Source organism: Medicago sativa, chromosome 6 (assembly GCF_051527215.1).
Source record: "Medicago sativa cultivar Bolivia chromosome 6, Bolivia_mono, whole genome shotgun sequence".
In the NCBI taxonomy this organism is placed as follows: Eukaryota; Viridiplantae; Streptophyta; class Magnoliopsida; order Fabales; family Fabaceae; genus Medicago; species Medicago sativa.
Genome location: NC_140754.1, coordinates 100,109,685 through 100,128,669, shown reverse-complemented (window position 1 = coordinate 100,128,669; position 18,985 = coordinate 100,109,685).

Here is an 18,985-nt window from a genome sequence, read left to right as displayed (position 1 = left end):
TTAAGAAAATCCCCTCGTTAATTTAGGACATTACTCGTTTTCGACCCTTTTTTATAAGAAAGGCCATAAAGTGGGCGGTTTGTATTGAATCTTAGCATGGGACAATTTGTTGGATAGGTAAACAACATAGCTACGACTTCCATGGGATATTTTTGCATTTTTTAAAAATTCAGCCAAAATGGAGGTTAAGAAAATCTCCTCGTTAATTTGGGACATTACTCGTTTTCGACCCTTTTTTACTAGGAAGGCCATAATGTGGCCGATTTGCATTGAATCTTAGCGTGTGACAATTCGTTGGATAGGTAAACAACATAACTATGACTTCCATGGGATATTTTTGCATTCTCTAAAAATTCAGCCAAAATGGGGGTTAAGAAAATATCCTCGTTAATTTGGGACATTACTCGGCCGATTCGCATTGAATCTTAGCGTGTGACAATTCGTTGGATAGGTAAACAACATAACTACGACTTCCATGGGATATTTTTGCATTCTCTAAAAATTCAGCCAAAATGGGGGTTAAGAAAATATCCTCGTTAATTTGGGACATTACTCGTTTTCGACCCTTTTTTAGTAGGAAGGCCATAATGTGGCCGATTTGCATTGAATCTTAGCGTGTGACAATTCGTTGGATAGGTAAACAACATAACTACGACTTCCATGGGATATTTTTGCATTCTCTAAAAATTCAGCCAAAATGGAGGTTAAGAAAATCCCCTCGTTAATTTAGGACATTACTCGTTTTCGACCCTTTTTTATAAGGAAGGCCATAAAGTGGCCGGTTTGTATTGAATCTTAGCATGGGACAATTCGTTGGATAGGTAAACAACATAGCTACGACTTCCATGGGATATTTTTTCATTTTTTAAAAATTCAGCCAAAATGGAGGTTAAGAAAATCTCCTCGTTAATTTGGGACATTACTCGTTTTCGACCCATTTTTACTAGGAAGGCCATAATGTGGCCGATTTGCATTGAATCTTAGCGTGTGACAATTCGTTGGATAGGTAAACAACATAACTATGACTTCCATGGGATATTTTTGCATTCTCTAAAAATTCAGCCAAAATGGGGGTTAAGAAAATATCCTTGTTAATTTGGGACATTACTCGTTTTCGACCATTTTTTAGTAGGAAGGCCATAATGTGGCCGATTTGCATTGAATCTTAGCGTGTGACAATTCGTTGGATAGGTAAACAACATAACTACGACTTCCATGGGATATTTTTGCATTCTCTAAAAATTCAGCCAAAATGGAGGTTAAGAAAATCCCCTCGTTAATTTAGGACATTACTCGTTTTCGACCCTTTTTTATAAGAAAGGCCATAAAGTGGGCGGTTTGTATTGAATCTTAGCATGGGACAATTTGTTGGATAGGTAAACAACATAGCTACGACTTCCATGGGATATTTTTGCATTTTTTAAAAATTCAGCCAAAATGGAGGTTAAGAAAATCTCCTCGTTAATTTGGGACATTACTCGTTTTCGACCCTTTTTTACTAGGAAGGCCATAATGTGGCCGATTTGCATTGAATCTTAGCGTGTGACAATTCGTTGGATAGGTAAACAACATAACTATGACTTCCATGGGATATTTTTGCATTCTCTAAAAATTCAGCCAAAATGGGGGTTAAGAAAATATCCTCGTTAATTTGGGACATTACTCGGCCGATTCGCATTGAATCTTAGCGTGTGACAATTCGTTGGATAGGTAAACAACATAACTACGACTTCCATGGGATATTTTTGCATTCTCTAAAAATTCAGCCAAAATGGGGGTTAAGAAAATATCCTCGTTAATTTGGGACATTACTCGTTTTCGACCCTTTTTTAGTAGGAAGGCCATAATGTGGCCGATTTGCATTGAATCTTAGCGTGTGACAATTCGTTGGATAGGTAAACAACATAACTACGACTTCCATGGGATATTTTTGCATTCTCTAAAAATTCAGCCAAAATGGAGGTTAAGAAAATCCCCTCGTTAATTTAGGACATTACTCGTTTTCGACCCTTTTTTATAAGGAAGGCCATAAAGTGGCCGGTTTGTATTGAATCTTAGCATGGGACAATTCGTTGGATAGGTAAACAACATAGCTACGACTTCCATGGGATATTTTTGCATTTTTTAAAAATTCAGCCAAAATGGAGGTTAAGAAAATCTCCTCGTTAATTTGGGACATTACTCGTTTTCGACCCATTTTTACTAGGAAGGCCATAATGTGGCCGATTTGCATTGAATCTTAGCGTGTGACAATTCGTTGGATAGGTAAACAACATAACTATGACTTCCATGGGATATTTTTGCATTCTCTAAAAATTCAGCCAAAATGGGGGTTAAGAAAATATCCTTGTTAATTTGGGACATTACTCGTTTTCGACCCTTTTTTAGTAGGAAGGCCATAATGTGGCCGATTTGCATTGAATCTTAGCGTGTGACAATTCGTTGGATAGGTAAACAACATAACTACGACTTCCATGGGATATTTTTGCATTCTCTAAAAATTCAGCCAAAATGGAGGTTAAGAAAATCCCCTCGTTAATTTAGGACATTACTCGTTTTCGACCCTTTTTTATAAGAAAGGCCATAAAGTGGGCGGTTTGTATTGAATCTTAGCATGGGACAATTTGTTGGATAGGTAAACAACATAGCTACGACTTCCATGGGATATTTTTGCATTTTTTAAAAATTCAGCCAAAATGGAGGTTAAGAAAATCTCCTCGTTAATTTGGGACATTACTCGTTTTCGACCCTTTTTTACTAGGAAGGCCATAATGTGGCCGATTTGCATTGAATCTTAGCGTGTGACAATTCGTTGGATAGGTAAACAACATAACTATGACTTCCATGGGATATTTTTGCATTCTCTGAAAATTCAGCCAAAATGGGGGTTAAGAAAATATCCTCGTTAATTTGGGACATTACTCGTTTTCGTCCCTTTTTTAGTAGGAAGGCCATAATGTGGCCGATTTGCATTGAATCTTAGCGTGTGACAATTCGTTGGATAGGTAAACAACATAACTACGACTTCCATGGGATATTTTTGCATTTTCTAAAAATTCAGCGAAAAAGGGGGTTAAGAAAATATCCTCGTTAATTTTTGACATTACTCGTTTTCGACCCTTTTTTAGTAGGAAGGCCATAATGTGGCCGATTTGCATTGAATCTTAGCATGTGACAATTCGTTGGATAGGTAAACAACATAACTATGACTTCCATGGGATATTTTTGCATTCTCTAAAAATTCAGCCAAAATGGGGGTTAAGAAAATATCCTCGTTAATTTGGGACATTACTCGGCCGATTTGCATTGAATCTTAGCGTGTGACAATTCGTTGGATAGGTAAACAACATAACTACGACTTCCATGGGATATTTTTGCATTCTCTAAAAATTCAGCCAAAATGGGGGTTAAGAAAATATCCTCGTTAATTTGGGACATTACTCGTTTTCGACCCTTTTTTAGTAGGAAGGCCATAATGTGGCCGATTTGCATTGAATCTTAGCGTGTGACAATTCGTTGGATAGGTAAACAACATAACTACGACTTCCATGGGATATTTTTGCATTCTCTAAAAATTCAGCCAAAATGGAGGTTAAGAAAATCCCCTCGTTAATTTAGGACATTACTCGTTTTCGACCCTTTTTTATAAGGAAGGCCATAAAGTGGCCGGTTTGTATTGAATCTTAGCATGGGACAATTCGTTGGATAGGTAAACAACATAGCTACGACTTCCATGGGATATTTTTGCATTTTTTAAAAATTCAGCCAAAATGGAGGTTAAGAAAATCTCCTCGTTAATTTGGGACATTACTCGTTTTCGACCCATTTTTACTAGGAAGGCCATAATGTGGCTGATTTGCATTGAATCTTAGAGTGTGACAATTCGTTGGATAGGTAAACAACATAACTATGACTTCCATGGGATATTTTTGCATTCTCTAAAAATTCAGCCAAAATGGGGGTTAAGAAAATATCCTTGTTAATTTGGGACATTACTCGTTTTCGACCCTTTTTTAGTAGGAAGGCCATAATGTGGCCGATTTGCATTGAATCTTAGCGTGTGACAATTCGTTGGATAGGTAAACAACATAACTACGACTTCCATGGGATATTTTTGCATTCTCTAAAAATTCAGCCAAAATGGAGGTTAAGAAAATCCCCTCGTTAATTTAGGACATTACTCGTTTTCGACCCTTTTTTATAAGGAAGGCCATAAAGTGGGCGGTTTGTATTGAATCTTAGCATGGGACAATTTGTTGGATAGGTAAAAACATAGCTACGACTTCCATGGGATATTTTTGCATTTTTTAAAAATTCAGCCAAAATGGAGGTTAAGAAAATCTCCTCGTTAATTTGGGACATTACTCGTTTTCGACCCTTTTTTACTAGGAAGGCCATAATGTGGCCGATTTGCATTGAATCTTAGCGTGTGACAATTCGTTGGATAGGTAAACAACATAACTATGACTTCCATGGGATATTTTTGCATTCTCTAAAAATTCAGCCAAAATGGGGGTTAAGAAAATATCCTCGTTAATCTGGGACATTACTCGTTTTCGACCCTTTTTTAGTAGGAAGGCCATAATGTGGCCGATTTGCATTGAATCTTAGCGTGTGATAATTCCTTGGATAGGTAAACAGCATAACTACGACTTCCACGGGATATTTTTGCATTCTCTAAAAATTCAGCCAAAATGGGGGTTAAGAAAATATCCTCGTTAATTTGGGACATTACTCGGCCGATTTGCATTGAATCTTAGCGTGTGACAATTCGTTGGATAGGTAAACAACATAACTACGACTTCCATGGGATATTTTTGCATTCTCTAAAAATTCAGCCAAAATGGGGGTTAAGAAAATATCCTCGTTAATTTGGGACATTACTCGTTTTCGACCCTTTTTTAGTAGGAAGGCCATAATGTGGCCGATTTGCTTTGAATCTTAGCGTGTGACAATTCGTTGGATAGGTAAACAACATAACTACGACTTCCATGGGATATTTTTGCATTCTCTAAAAATTCAGCCAAAATGGAGGTTAAGAAAATCCCCTCGTTAATTTAGGACATTACTCGTTTTCGACCCTTTTTTATAAGGAAGGCCATAAAGTGGCCGGTTTGTATTGAATCTTAGCATGGGACAATTCGTTGGATAGGTAAACAACATAGCTACGACTTCCATGGGATATTTTTGCATTTTTTAAAAATTCAGCCAAAATGGAGGTTAAGAAAATCTCCTCGTTAATTTGGGACATTACTCGTTTTCGACCCATTTTTACTAGGAAGGCCATAATGTGGCCGATTTGCATTGAATCTTAGCGTGTGACAATTCGTTGGATAGGTAAACAACATAACTATGACTTCCATGGGATATTTTTGCATTCTCTAAAAATTCAGCCAAAATGGGGGTTAAGAAAATATCCTTGTTAATTTGGGACATTACTCGTTTTCGACCCTTTTTTAGTAGGAAGGCCATAATGTGGCCGATTTGCATTGAATCTTAGCGTGTGACAATTCGTTGGATAGGTAAACAACATAACTACGACTTCCATGGGATATTTTTGCATTCTCTAAAAATTCAGCCAAAATGGAGGTTAAGAAAATCCCCTCGTTAATTTAGGACATTACTCGTTTTCGACCCTTTTTTATAAGGAAGGCCATAAAGTGGGCGGTTTGTATTGAATCTTAGCATGGGACAATTTGTTGGATAGGTAAAAACATAGCTACGACTTCCATGGGATATTTTTGCATTTTTTAAAAATTCAGCCAAAATGGAGGTTAAGAAAATCTCCTCGTTAATTTGGGACATTACTCGTTTTCGACCCTTTTTTACTAGGAAGGCCATAATGTGGCCGATTTGCATTGAATCTTAGCGTGTGACAATTCGTTGGATAGGTAAACAACATAACTATGACTTCCATGGGATATTTTTGCATTCTCTAAAAATTCAGCCAAAATGGGGGTTAAGAAAATATCCTCGTTAATCTGGGACATTACTCGTTTTCGACCCTTTTTTAGTAGGAAGGCCATAATGTGGCCGATTTGCATTGAATCTTAGCGTGTGACAATTCCTTGGATAGGTAAACAGCATAACTACGACTTCCACGGGATATTTTTGCATTCTCTAAAAATTCAGCCAAAATGGGGGTTAAGAAAATATCCTCGTTAATTTGGGACATTACTCGTTTTCGACCCTTTTTTAGTAGGAAGGCCATAATGTGGCCGATTTGCATTGAATCTTAGCGTGTGACAATTCGTTGGATAGGTAAACAACATAACTACGACTTCCATGGGATATTTTTGCATTCTCTAAAAATTCAGCCAAAATGGAGGTTAAGAAAATCCCCTCGTTAATTTAGGACATTACTCGTTTTCGACCCTTTTTTATAAGGAAGGCCATAAAGTGGGCGGTTTGTATTGAATCTTAGCATGGGACAATTTGTTGGATAGGTAAAAACATAGCTACGACTTCCATGGGATATTTTTGCATTTTTTAAAAATTCAGCCAAAATGGAGGTTAAGAAAATCTCCTCGTTAATTTGGGACATTACTCGTTTTCGACCCTTTTTTACTAGGAAGGCCATAATGTGGCTGATTTGCATTGAATCTTAGAGTGTGACAATTCGTTGGATAGGTAAACAACATAACTATGACTTCCATGGGATATTTTTGCATTCTCTAAAAATTCAGCCAAAATGGGGGTTAAGAAAATATCCTTGTTAATTTGGGACATTACTCGTTTTCGACCCTTTTTTAGTAGGAAGGCCATAATGTGGCCGATTTGCATTGAATCTTAGCGTGTGACAATTCGTTGGATAGGTAAACAACATAACTACGACTTCCATGGGATATTTTTGCATTCTCTAAAAATTCAGCCAAAATGGAGGTTAAGAAAATCCCCTCGTTAATTTAGGACATTACTCGTTTTCGACCCTTTTTTATAAGGAAGGCCATAAAGTGGGCGGTTTGTATTGAATCTTAGCATGGGACAATTTGTTGGATAGGTAAAAACATAGCTACGACTTTCATGGGATATTTTTGCATTTTTTAAAAATTCAGCCAAAATGGAGGTTAAGAAAATCTCCTCGTTAATTTGGGACATTACTCGTTTTCGACCCTTTTTTACTAGGAAGGCCATAATGTGGCCGATTTGCATTGAATCTTAGCGTGTGACAATTCGTTGGATAGGTAAACAACATAACTATGACTTCCATGGGATATTTTTGCATTCTCTAAAAATTCAGCCAAAATGGGGGTTAAGAAAATATCCTCGTTAATCTGGGACATTACTCGTTTTCGACCCTTTTTTAGTAGGAAGGCCATAATGTGGCCGATTTGCATTGAATCTTAGCGTGTGATAATTCCTTGGATAGGTAAACAGCATAACTACGACTTCCATGGGATATTTTTGCATTCTCTAAAAATTCAGCCAAAATGGAGGTTAAGAAAATCCCCTCGTTAATTTAGGACATTACTCGTTTTCGACCCTTTTTTATAAGGAAGGCCATAAAGTGGCCGGTTTGTATTGAATCTTAGCATGGGACAATTCGTTGGATAGGTAAACAACATAGCTACGACTTCCATGGGATATTTTTGCATTTTTTAAAAATTCAGCCAAAATGGAGGTTAAGAAAATCTCCTCGTTAATTTGGGACATTACTCGTTTTCGACCCTTTTTTACTAAGAAGGCCATAATGTGGCCGATTTGCATTGAATCTTAGCGTGTGACAATTCGTTGGATAGGTAAACAACATAACTATGACTTCCATGGGATATTTTTGCATTTTTTAAAAATTCAGCCAAAATGGAGGTTAAGAAAATCTCCTCGTTAATTTGGGACATTACTCGTTTTCGACCCATTTTTACTAGGAAGGCCATAATGTGGCCGATTTGCATTGAATCTTAGCGTGTGACAATTCGTTGGATAGGTAAACAACATAACTATGACTTCCATGGGATATTTTTGCATTCTCTAAAAATTCAGCCAAAATGGGGGTTAAGAAAATATCCTTGTTAATTTGGGACATTACTCGTTTTCGACCCTTTTTTAGTAGGAAGGCCATAATGTGGCCGATTTGCATTGAATCTTAGCGTGTGACAATTCGTTGGATAGGTAAACAACATAACTACGACTTCCATGGGATATTTTTGCATTCTCTAAAAATTCAGCCAAAATGGAGGTTAAGAAAATCCCCTCGTTAATTTAGGACATTACTCGTTTTCGACCCTTTTTTATAAGGAAGGCCATAAAGTGGGCGGTTTGTATTGAATCTTAGCATGGGACAATTTGTTGGATAGGTAAAAACATAGCTACGACTTCCATGGGATATTTTTGCATTTTTTAAAAATTCAGCCAAAATGGAGGTTAAGAAAATCTCCTCGTTAATTTGGGACATTACTCGTTTTCGACCCTTTTTTACTAGGAAGGCCATAATGTGGCCGATTTGCATTGAATCTTAGCGTGTGACAATTCGTTGGATAGGTAAACAACATAACTATGACTTCCATGGGATATTTTTGCATTCTCTAAAAATTCAGCCAAAATGGGGGTTAAGAAAATATCCTCGTTAATCTGGGACATTACTCGTTTTCGACCCTTTTTTAGTAGGAAGGCCATAATGTGGCCGATTTGCATTGAATCTTAGCGTGTGACAATTCCTTGGATAGGTAAACAGCATAACTACGACTTCCACGGGATATTTTTGCATTCTCTAAAAATTCAGCCAAAATGGGGGTTAAGAAAATATCCTCGTTAATTTGGGACATTACTCGTTTTCGACCCTTTTTTAGTAGGAAGGCCATAATGTGGCCGATTTGCATTGAATCTTAGCGTGTGACAATTCGTTGGATAGGTAAACAACATAACTACGACTTCCATGGGATATTTTTGCATTCTCTAAAAATTCAGCCAAAATGGAGGTTAAGAAAATCCCCTCGTTAATTTAGGACATTACTCGTTTTCGACCCTTTTTTATAAGGAAGGCCATAAAGTGGGCGGTTTGTATTGAATCTTAGCATGGGACAATTTGTTGGATAGGTAAAAACATAGCTACGACTTCCATGGGATATTTTTGCATTTTTTAAAAATTCAGCCAAAATGGAGGTTAAGAAAATCTCCTCGTTAATTTGGGACATTACTCGTTTTCGACCCTTTTTTACTAGGAAGGCCATAATGTGGCTGATTTGCATTGAATCTTAGAGTGTGACAATTCGTTGGATAGGTAAACAACATAACTATGACTTCCATGGGATATTTTTGCATTCTCTAAAAATTCAGCCAAAATGGGGGTTAAGAAAATATCCTTGTTAATTTGGGACATTACTCGTTTTCGACCCTTTTTTAGTAGGAAGGCCATAATGTGGCCGATTTGCATTGAATCTTAGCGTGTGACAATTCGTTGGATAGGTAAACAACATAACTACGACTTCCATGGGATATTTTTGCATTCTCTAAAAATTCAGCCAAAATGGAGGTTAAGAAAATCCCCTCGTTAATTTAGGACATTACTCGTTTTCGACCCTTTTTTATAAGGAAGGCCATAAAGTGGGCGGTTTGTATTGAATCTTAGCATGGGACAATTTGTTGGATAGGTAAAAACATAGCTACGACTTCCATGGGATATTTTTGCATTTTTTAAAAATTCAGCCAAAATGGAGGTTAAGAAAATCTCCTCGTTAATTTGGGACATTACTCGTTTTCGACCCTTTTTTACTAGGAAGGCCATAATGTGGCCGATTTGCATTGAATCTTAGCGTGTGACAATTCGTTGGATAGGTAAACAACATAACTATGACTTCCATGGGATATTTTTGCATTCTCTAAAAATTCAGCCAAAATGGGGGTTAAGAAAATATCCTCGTTAATCTGGGACATTACTCGTTTTCGACCCTTTTTTAGTAGGAAGGCCATAATGTGGCCGATTTGCATTGAATCTTAGCGTGTGATAATTCCTTGGATAGGTAAACAGCATAACTACGACTTCCATGGGATATTTTTGCATTCTCTAAAAATTCAGCCAAAATGGAGGTTAAGAAAATCCCCTCGTTAATTTAGGACATTACTCGTTTTCGACCCTTTTTTATAAGAAAGGCCATAAAGTGGCCGGTTTGTATTGAATCTTAGCATGGGACAATTCGTTGGATAGGTAAACAACATAGCTACGACTTCCATGGGATATTTTTGCATTTTTTAAAAATTCAGCCAAAATGGAGGTTAAGAAAATCTCCTCGTTAATTTGGGACATTACTCGTTTTCGACCCTTTTTTACTAAGAAGGCCATAATGTGGCCGATTTGCATTGAATCTTAGCGTGTGACAATTCGTTGGATAGGTAAACAACATAACTATGACTTCCATGGGATATTTTTGCATTCTCTAAAAATTCAGCCAAAATGGGGGTTAAGAAAATATCCTCGTTAATTTGGGACATTACTCGTTTTCGTCCCTTTTTTAGTAGGAAGGCCATAATGTGGCCGATTTGCATTGAATCTTAGCGTGTGACAATTCGTTGGATAGGTAAACAACATAACTACGACTTCCATGGGATATTTTTGCATTCTCTAAAAATTCAGCCAAAATGGAGGTTAAGAAAATCCCCTCGTTAATTTAGGACATTACTCGTTTTCTACCCTTTTTTATAAGGAAGGCCATAAAGTGGCCGGTTTGTATTGAATCTTAGCATGGGACAATTCGTTGGATAGGTAAACAACATAGCTACGACTTCCATGGGATATTTTTGCATTTTTTAAAAATTCAGCCAAAATGGAGGTTAAGAAAATCTCCTCGTTAATTTGGGACATTACTCGTTTTCGACCCATTTTTACTAGGAAGGCCATAATGTGGCCGATTTGCATTGAATCTTAGCGTGTGACAATTCGTTGGATAGGTAAACAACATAACTATGACTTCCATGGGATATTTTTGCATTCTCTAAAAATTCAGCCAAAATGGGGGTTAAGAAAATATCCTTGTTAATTTGGGACATTACTCGTTTTCGACCCTTTTTTAGTAGGAAGGCCATAATGTGGCCGATTTGCATTGAATCTTAGCGTGTGACAATTCGTTGGATAGGTAAACAACAAAACTACGACTTCCATGGGATATTTTTGCATTCTCTAAAAATTCAGCCAAAATGGGGGTTAAGAAAATATCCTCGTTAATTTGGGACATTACTCGTTTTCGACCCTTTTTTAGTAGGAAGGCCATAATGTGGCCGATTTGCATTGAATCTTAGCGTGTGACAATTTGTTGGATAGGTAAACAACATAACTACGACTTCCATGGGATATTTTTGCATTCTCTAAAAATTCAGCCAAAATGGAGGTTAAGAAAATCCCCTCGTTAATTTAGGACATTACTCGTTTTCTACCCTTTTTTATAAGGAAGGCCATAAAGTGGCCGGTTTGTATTGAATCTTAGCATGGGACAATTCGTTGGATAGGTAAACAACATAGCTACGACTTCCATGGGATATTTTTGCATTTTTTAAAAATTCAGCCAAAATGGAGGTTAAGAAAATCTCCTCGTTAATTTGGGACATTACTCGTTTTCGACCCATTTTTACTAGGAAGGCCATAATGTGGCCGATTTGCATTGAATCTTAGCGTGTGACAATTCGTTGGATAGGTAAACAACATAACTATGACTTCCATGGGATATTTTTGCATTCTCTAAAAATTCAGCCAAAATGGGGGTTAAGAAAATATCCTTGTTAATTTGGGACATTACTCGTTTTCGACCCTTTTTTAGTAGGAAGGCCATAATGTGGCCGATTTGCATTGAATCTTAGCGTGTGACAATTCGTTGGATAGGTAAACAACAAAACTACGACTTCCATGGGATATTTTTGCATTCTCTAAAAATTCAGCCAAAATGGGGGTTAAGAAAATATCCTCGTTAATTTGGGACATTACTCGTTTTCGACCCTTTTTTAGTAGGAAGGCCATAATGTGGCCGATTTGCATTGAATCTTAGCGTGTGACAATTTGTTGGATAGGTAAACAACATAACTACGACTTCCATGGGATATTTTTGCATTCTCTAAAAATTCAGCCAAAATGGAGGTTAAGAAAATCCCCTCGTTAATTTAGGACATTACTCGTTTTCTACCCTTTTTTATAAGGAAGGCCATAAAGTGGCCGGTTTGTATTGAATCTTAGCATGGGACAATTCGTTGGATAGGTAAACAACATAGCTACGACTTCCATGGGATATTTTTGCATTTTTTAAAAATTCAGCCAAAATGGAGGTTAAGAAAATCTCCTCGTTAATTTGGGACATTACTCGTTTTCGACCCATTTTTACTAGGAAGGCCATAATGTGGCCGATTTGCATTGAATCTTAGCGTGTGACAATTCGTTGGATAGGTAAACAACATAACTATGACTTCCATGGGATATTTTTGCATTCTCTAAAAATTCAGCCAAAATGGGGGTTAAGAAAATATCCTTGTTAATTTGGGACATTACTCGTTTTCGACCCTTTTTTAGTAGGAAGGCCATAATGTGGCCGATTTGCATTGAATCTTAGCGTGTGACAATTCGTTGGATAGGTAAACAACAAAACTACGACTTCCATGGGATATTTTTGCATTCTCTAAAAATTCAGCCAAAATGGGGGTTAAGAAAATATCCTCGTTAATTTGGGACATTACTCGTTTTCGACCCTTTTTTAGTAGGAAGGCCATAATGTGGCCGATTTGCATTGAATCTTAGCGTGTGACAATTTGTTGGATAGGTAAACAACATAACTACGACTTCCATGGGATATTTTTGCATTCTCTAAAAATTCAGCCAAAATGGAGGTTAAGAAAATCCCCTCGTTAATTTAGGACATTACTCGTTTTCGACCCTTTTTTATAAGGAAGGCCATAAAGTGGGCGGTTTGTATTGAATCTTAGCATGGGACAATTTGTTGGATAGGTAAAAACATAGCTACGACTTCCATGGGATATTTTTGCATTTTTTAAAAATTCAGCCAAAATGGAGGTTAAGAAAATCTCCTCGTTAATTTGGGACATTACTCGTTTTCGACCCTTTTTTACTAGGAAGGCCATAATGTGGCTGATTTGCATTGAATCTTAGAGTGTGACAATTCGTTGGATAGGTAAACAACATAACTATGACTTCCATGGGATATTTTTGCATTCTCTAAAAATTCAGCCAAAATGGGGGTTAAGAAAATATCCTTGTTAATTTGGGACATTACTCGTTTTCGACCCTTTTTTAGTAGGAAGGCCATAATGTGGCCGATTTGCATTGAATCTTAGCGTGTGACAATTCGTTGGATAGGTAAACAACATAACTACGACTTCCATGGGATATTTTTGCATTCTCTAAAAATTCAGCCAAAATGGAGGTTAAGAAAATCCCCTCGTTAATTTAGAACATTACTCGTTTTCGACCCTTTTTTATAAGGAAGGCCATAAAGTGGGCGGTTTGTATTGAATCTTAGCATGGGACAATTTGTTGGATAGGTAAAAACATAGCTACGACTTCCATGGGATATTTTTGCATTTTTTAAAAATTCAGCCAAAATGGAGGTTAAGAAAATCTCCTCGTTAATTTGGGACATTACTCGTTTTCGACCCTTTTTTACTAGGAAGGCCATAATGTGGCCGATTTGCATTGAATCTTAGCGTGTGACAATTCGTTGGATAGGTAAACAACATAACTATGACTTCCATGGGATATTTTTGCATTCTCTAAAAATTCAGCCAAAATGGGGGTTAAGAAAATATCCTCGTTAATCTGGGACATTACTCGTTTTCGACCCTTTTTTAGTAGGAAGGCCATAATGTGGCCGATTTGCATTGAATCTTAGCGTGTGATAATTCCTTGGATAGGTAAACAGCATAACTACGACTTCCATGGGATATTTTTGCATTCTCTAAAAATTCAGCCAAAATGGAGGTTAAGAAAATCCCCTCGTTAATTTAGGACATTACTCGTTTTCGACCCTTTTTTATAAGGAAGGCCATAAAGTGGCCGGTTTGTATTGAATCTTAGCATGGGACAATTCGTTGGATAGGTAAACAACATAGCTACGACTTCCATGGGATATTTTTGCATTTTTTAAAAATTCAGCCAAAATGGAGGTTAAGAAAATCTCCTCGTTAATTTGGGACATTACTCGTTTTCGACCCTTTTTTACTAAGAAGGCCATAATGTGGCCGATTTGCATTGAATCTTAGCGTGTGACAATTCGTTGGATAGGTAAACAACATAACTATGACTTCCATGGGATATTTTTGCATTCTCTAAAAATTCAGCCAAAATGGGGGTTAAGAAAATATCCTCGTTAATTTGGGACATTACTCGTTTTCGTCCCTTTTTTAGTAGGAAGGCCATAATGTGGCCGATTTGCATTGAATCTTAGCGTGTGACAATTCGTTGGATAGGTAAACAACATAACTACGACTTCCATGGGATATTTTTGCATTCTCTAAAAATTCAGCCAAAATGGAGGTTAAGAAAATCCCCTCGTTAATTTAGGACATTACTCGTTTTCTACCCTTTTTTATAAGGAAGGCCATAAAGTGGCCGGTTTGTATTGAATCTTAGCATGGGACAATTCGTTGGATAGGTAAACAACATAGCTACGACTTCCATGGGATATTTTTGCATTTTTTAAAAATTCAGCCAAAATGGAGGTTAAGAAAATCTCCTCGTTAATTTGGGACATTACTCGTTTTCGACCCATTTTTACTAGGAAGGCCATAATGTGGCCGATTTGCATTGAATCTTAGCGTGTGACAATTCGTTGGATAGGTAAACAACATAACTATGACTTCCATGGGATATTTTTGCATTCTCTAAAAATTCAGCCAAAATGGGGGTTAAGAAAATATCCTTGTTAATTTGGGACATTACTCGTTTTCGACCCTTTTTTAGTAGGAAGGCCATAATGTGGCCGATTTGCATTGAATCTTAGCGTGTGACAATTCGTTGGATAGGTAAACAACAAAACTACGACTTCCATGGGATATTTTTGCATTCTCTAAAAATTCAGCCAAAATGGGGGTTAAGAAAATATCCTCGTTAATTTGGGACATTACTCGTTTTCGACCCTTTTTTAGTAGGAAGGCCATAATGTGGCCGATTTGCATTGAATCTTAGCGTGTGACAATTTGTTGGATAGGTAAACAACATAACTACGACTTCCATGGGATATTTTTGCATTCTCTAAAAATTCAGCCAAAATGGAGGTTAAGAAAATCCCCTCGTTAATTTAGGACATTACTCGTTTTCTACCCTTTTTTATAAGGAAGGCCATAAAGTGGCCGGTTTGTATTGAATCTTAGCATGGGACAATTCGTTGGATAGGTAAACAACATAGCTACGACTTCCATGGGATATTTTTGCATTTTTTAAAAATTCAGCCAAAATGGAGGTTAAGAAAATCTCCTCGTTAATTTGGGACATTACTCGTTTTCGACCCATTTTTACTAGGAAGGCCATAATGTGGCCGATTTGCATTGAATCTTAGCGTGTGACAATTCGTTGGATAGGTAAACAACATAACTATGACTTGCATGGGATATTTTTGCATTCTCTAAAAATTCAGCCAAAATGGGGGTTAAGAAAATATCCTTGTTAATTTGGGACATTACTCGTTTTCGACCCTTTTTTAGTAGGAAGGCCATAATGTGGCCGATTTGCATTGAATCTTAGCGTGTGACAATTCGTTGGATAGGTAAACAACATAACTACGACTTCCATGGGATATTTTTGCATTCTCTAAAAATTCAGCCAAAATGGAGGTTAAGAAAATCCCCTCGTTAATTTAGGACATTACTCGTTTTCGACCCTTTTTTATAAGGAAGGCCATAAAGTGGGAGGTTAGTATTGAATCTTAGCATGGGACAATTCGTTGGATAGGTAAACAACATAGCTACGACTTCCATGGGATATTTTTGCATTTTTTAAAAATTCAGCCAAAATGGAGGTTAAGAAAATCTCCTCGTTAATTTGGGACATTACTCGTTTTCGACCCTTTTTTAGTAGGAAGGCCATAATGTGGCCGATTTGCATTGAATCTTAGCGTGTGACAATTCGTTGGATAGGTAAACAACATAACTACGACTTCCATCGGATATTTTTGCATTCTCTAAAAATTCAGCCAAAATGGGGGTTAAGAAAATATCCTCGTTAATTTGGGACATTACTCGTTTTCGACCCTTTTTTAGTAGGAAGGCCATAATGTGGCCGATTTGCATTGAATCTTAGCGTGTGACAATTCGTTGGATAGGTAAACAACATAACTATGACTTCCATGGGATATTTTTGCATTCTCTAAAAATTCAGCCAAAATGGGGGTTAAGAAAATATCCTTGTTAATTTGGGACATTACTCGTTTTCGACCCTTTTTTAGTAGGAAGGCCATAATGTGGCCGATTTGCATTGAATCTTAGCGTGTGACAATTCGTTGGATAGGTAAACAAAATAACTACGACTTCCATGGGATATTTTTGCATTCTCTAAAAATTCAGCCAAAATGGGGGTTAAGAAAATATCCTCGTTAATTTGGGACATTACTCGTTTTCGACCCTTTTTTATAAGGAAGGCCATAAAGTGGCCGGTTTGTATTGAATCTTAGCATGGGACAATTCGTTGGATAGGTAAACAACATAGCTACGACTTCCATAGGATATTTTTGCATTTTTTAAAAACTCAGCCAAAATGGAGGTTAAGAAAATATCCTCGTTAATTTGGGACATTACTCGTTTTCGACCCTTTTTTAGTAGGAAGGCCATAATGTGGCCGATTTGCATTGAATCTTAGCGTGTGACAATTCGTTGGATAGGTAAAAACAACATAACTACGACTTCCATGGGATATTTTTGCATTCTCTAAAAATTCAGCCAAAATGGGGGTTAAGAAAATCCCCTCGTTAATTTGGGACATTACTCGTTTTCGACCCTTTTTTAGTAGGAAGGCCATAATGTGGCCGATTTGCATTGAATCTTAGCGTGTGACAATTCGTTGGATAGGTAAACAACATAACTACGACTTCCATGGGATATTTTTGCATTCTCTAAAAATTCAGCCAAAATGGGGGTTAAGAAAATATCCTCGTTAATTTGGGACATTACTCGTTTTCGACCCTTTTTTAGTAGGAAGGCCATAATGTGGCCGATTTGCATTGAATCTTAGCGTGTGACAATTCGTTGGATAGGTAAACAAAATAACTACGACTTCCATGGGATATTTTTGCATTCTCTAAAAATTCAGCCAAAATGGGGGTTAAGAAAATATCCTCGTTAATTTGGGACATTACTCGTTTTCGACCCTTTTTTATAAGGAAGGCCATAAAGTGGCCGGTTTGTATTGAATCTTAGCATGGGACAATTCGTTGGATAGGTAAACAACATAGCTACGACTTCCATAGGATATTTTTGCATTTTTTAAAAACTCAGCCAAAATGGAGGTTAAGAAAATATCCTCGTTAATTTGGGACATTACTCGTTTTCGACCCTTTTTTAGTAGGAAGGCCATAATGTGGCCGATTTGCATTGAATCTTAGCGTGTGACAATTCGTTGGATAGGTAAAAACAACATAACTACGACTTCCATGGGATATTTTTGCATTCTCTAAAAATTCAGCCAAAATGGAGGTTAAGAAAATCCCCTCGTTAATTTAGGACATTACTCGTTTTCGACCCTTTTTGTTAAGGAAGGCCATAAAGTGGCCGGTTTGTATTGAATCTTAGCATGGGACAATTCGTTGGATAGGTAAACAACATAGCTACGACTTCCATAGGATATTTTTGCATTTTTTAAAAACTCAGCCAAAATGGAGGTTAAGAAAATCTCCTCGTTAATTTGGGACATTACTCGTTTTCGACCCATTTTTACTAGGAAGGCCATAATGTGGCCGATTTGCATTGAATCTTAGCGTGTGACAATTCGTTGGATAGGTAAACAACATAACTATGACTTCCATGGGATATTTTTGCATTCTCTAAAAATTCAGCCAAAATGGGGGTTAAGAAAATATCCTTGTTAATTTGGGACATTACTCGTTTTCGACCCTTTTTTAGTAGGAAGGCCATAATGTGGCCGATTTGCATTGAATCTTAGCGTGTGACAATTCGTTGGATAGGTAAACAACATAACTACGATTTCCATGGGATATTTTTGCATTCTCTAAGAGGGGTAACCTTGGCGCAACTGGTAAAGTTGTTGTCATGTGACTGGAAGGTCACGGGTTCAAGTCCTGGAAACAGCCTATTGTGTAAAAAGCAGGGTAAGGCTGCGTACAATACACCAAATGGTGGGACCCCTTCCTGGACCCTGCGTATGCGGGAGCTTTAGTGCACCGGGTTGCCCTTTTTATTTTTGCATTCTCTAAAAATTCAGCAAAAATGGAGGTTAAGAAAATCCCCTCGTTAATTTAGGACATTACTCGTTTTCGACCCTTTTTTATAAGGAAGGCCCTAAAGTGGCCGGTTTGTATTGAATCTTAGCATGGGACAATTTGTTGGATAGGTAAACAACATAGCTACGACTTCCATGTGATATTTTTGCATTTTTTAAAAATTCAGCCAAAATGGAGGTTAAGAAAATCTCCTCGTTAATTTGGGACATTACTCGTTTTCGACCCTTTTTTACTAGGAAGGCCATAATGTGGCCGATTTGCATTGAATCTTAGCGTGTGACAATTCGTTGGATAGGTAAACAACATAACTATGACTTCCATCGGATATTTTTGCATTCTCTAAAAATTCAGCCAAAATGGGGGTTAAGAAAATATCCTCGTTAATTTGGGACATTACTCGTTTTCGACCCTTTTTTAGTAGGAAGGCCATAATGTGGCCGATTTGCATTGAATCTTAGCGTGTGACAATTCGTTGGATAGGTAAACAACATAACTACGACTTCCATGGGATATTTTTGCATTCTCTAAAAATTCATCCAAAATGGGGGTTAAGAAAATATCCTCGTTAATTTTTGACATTACTCGTTTTCGACCCTTTTTTAGTAGGAAGG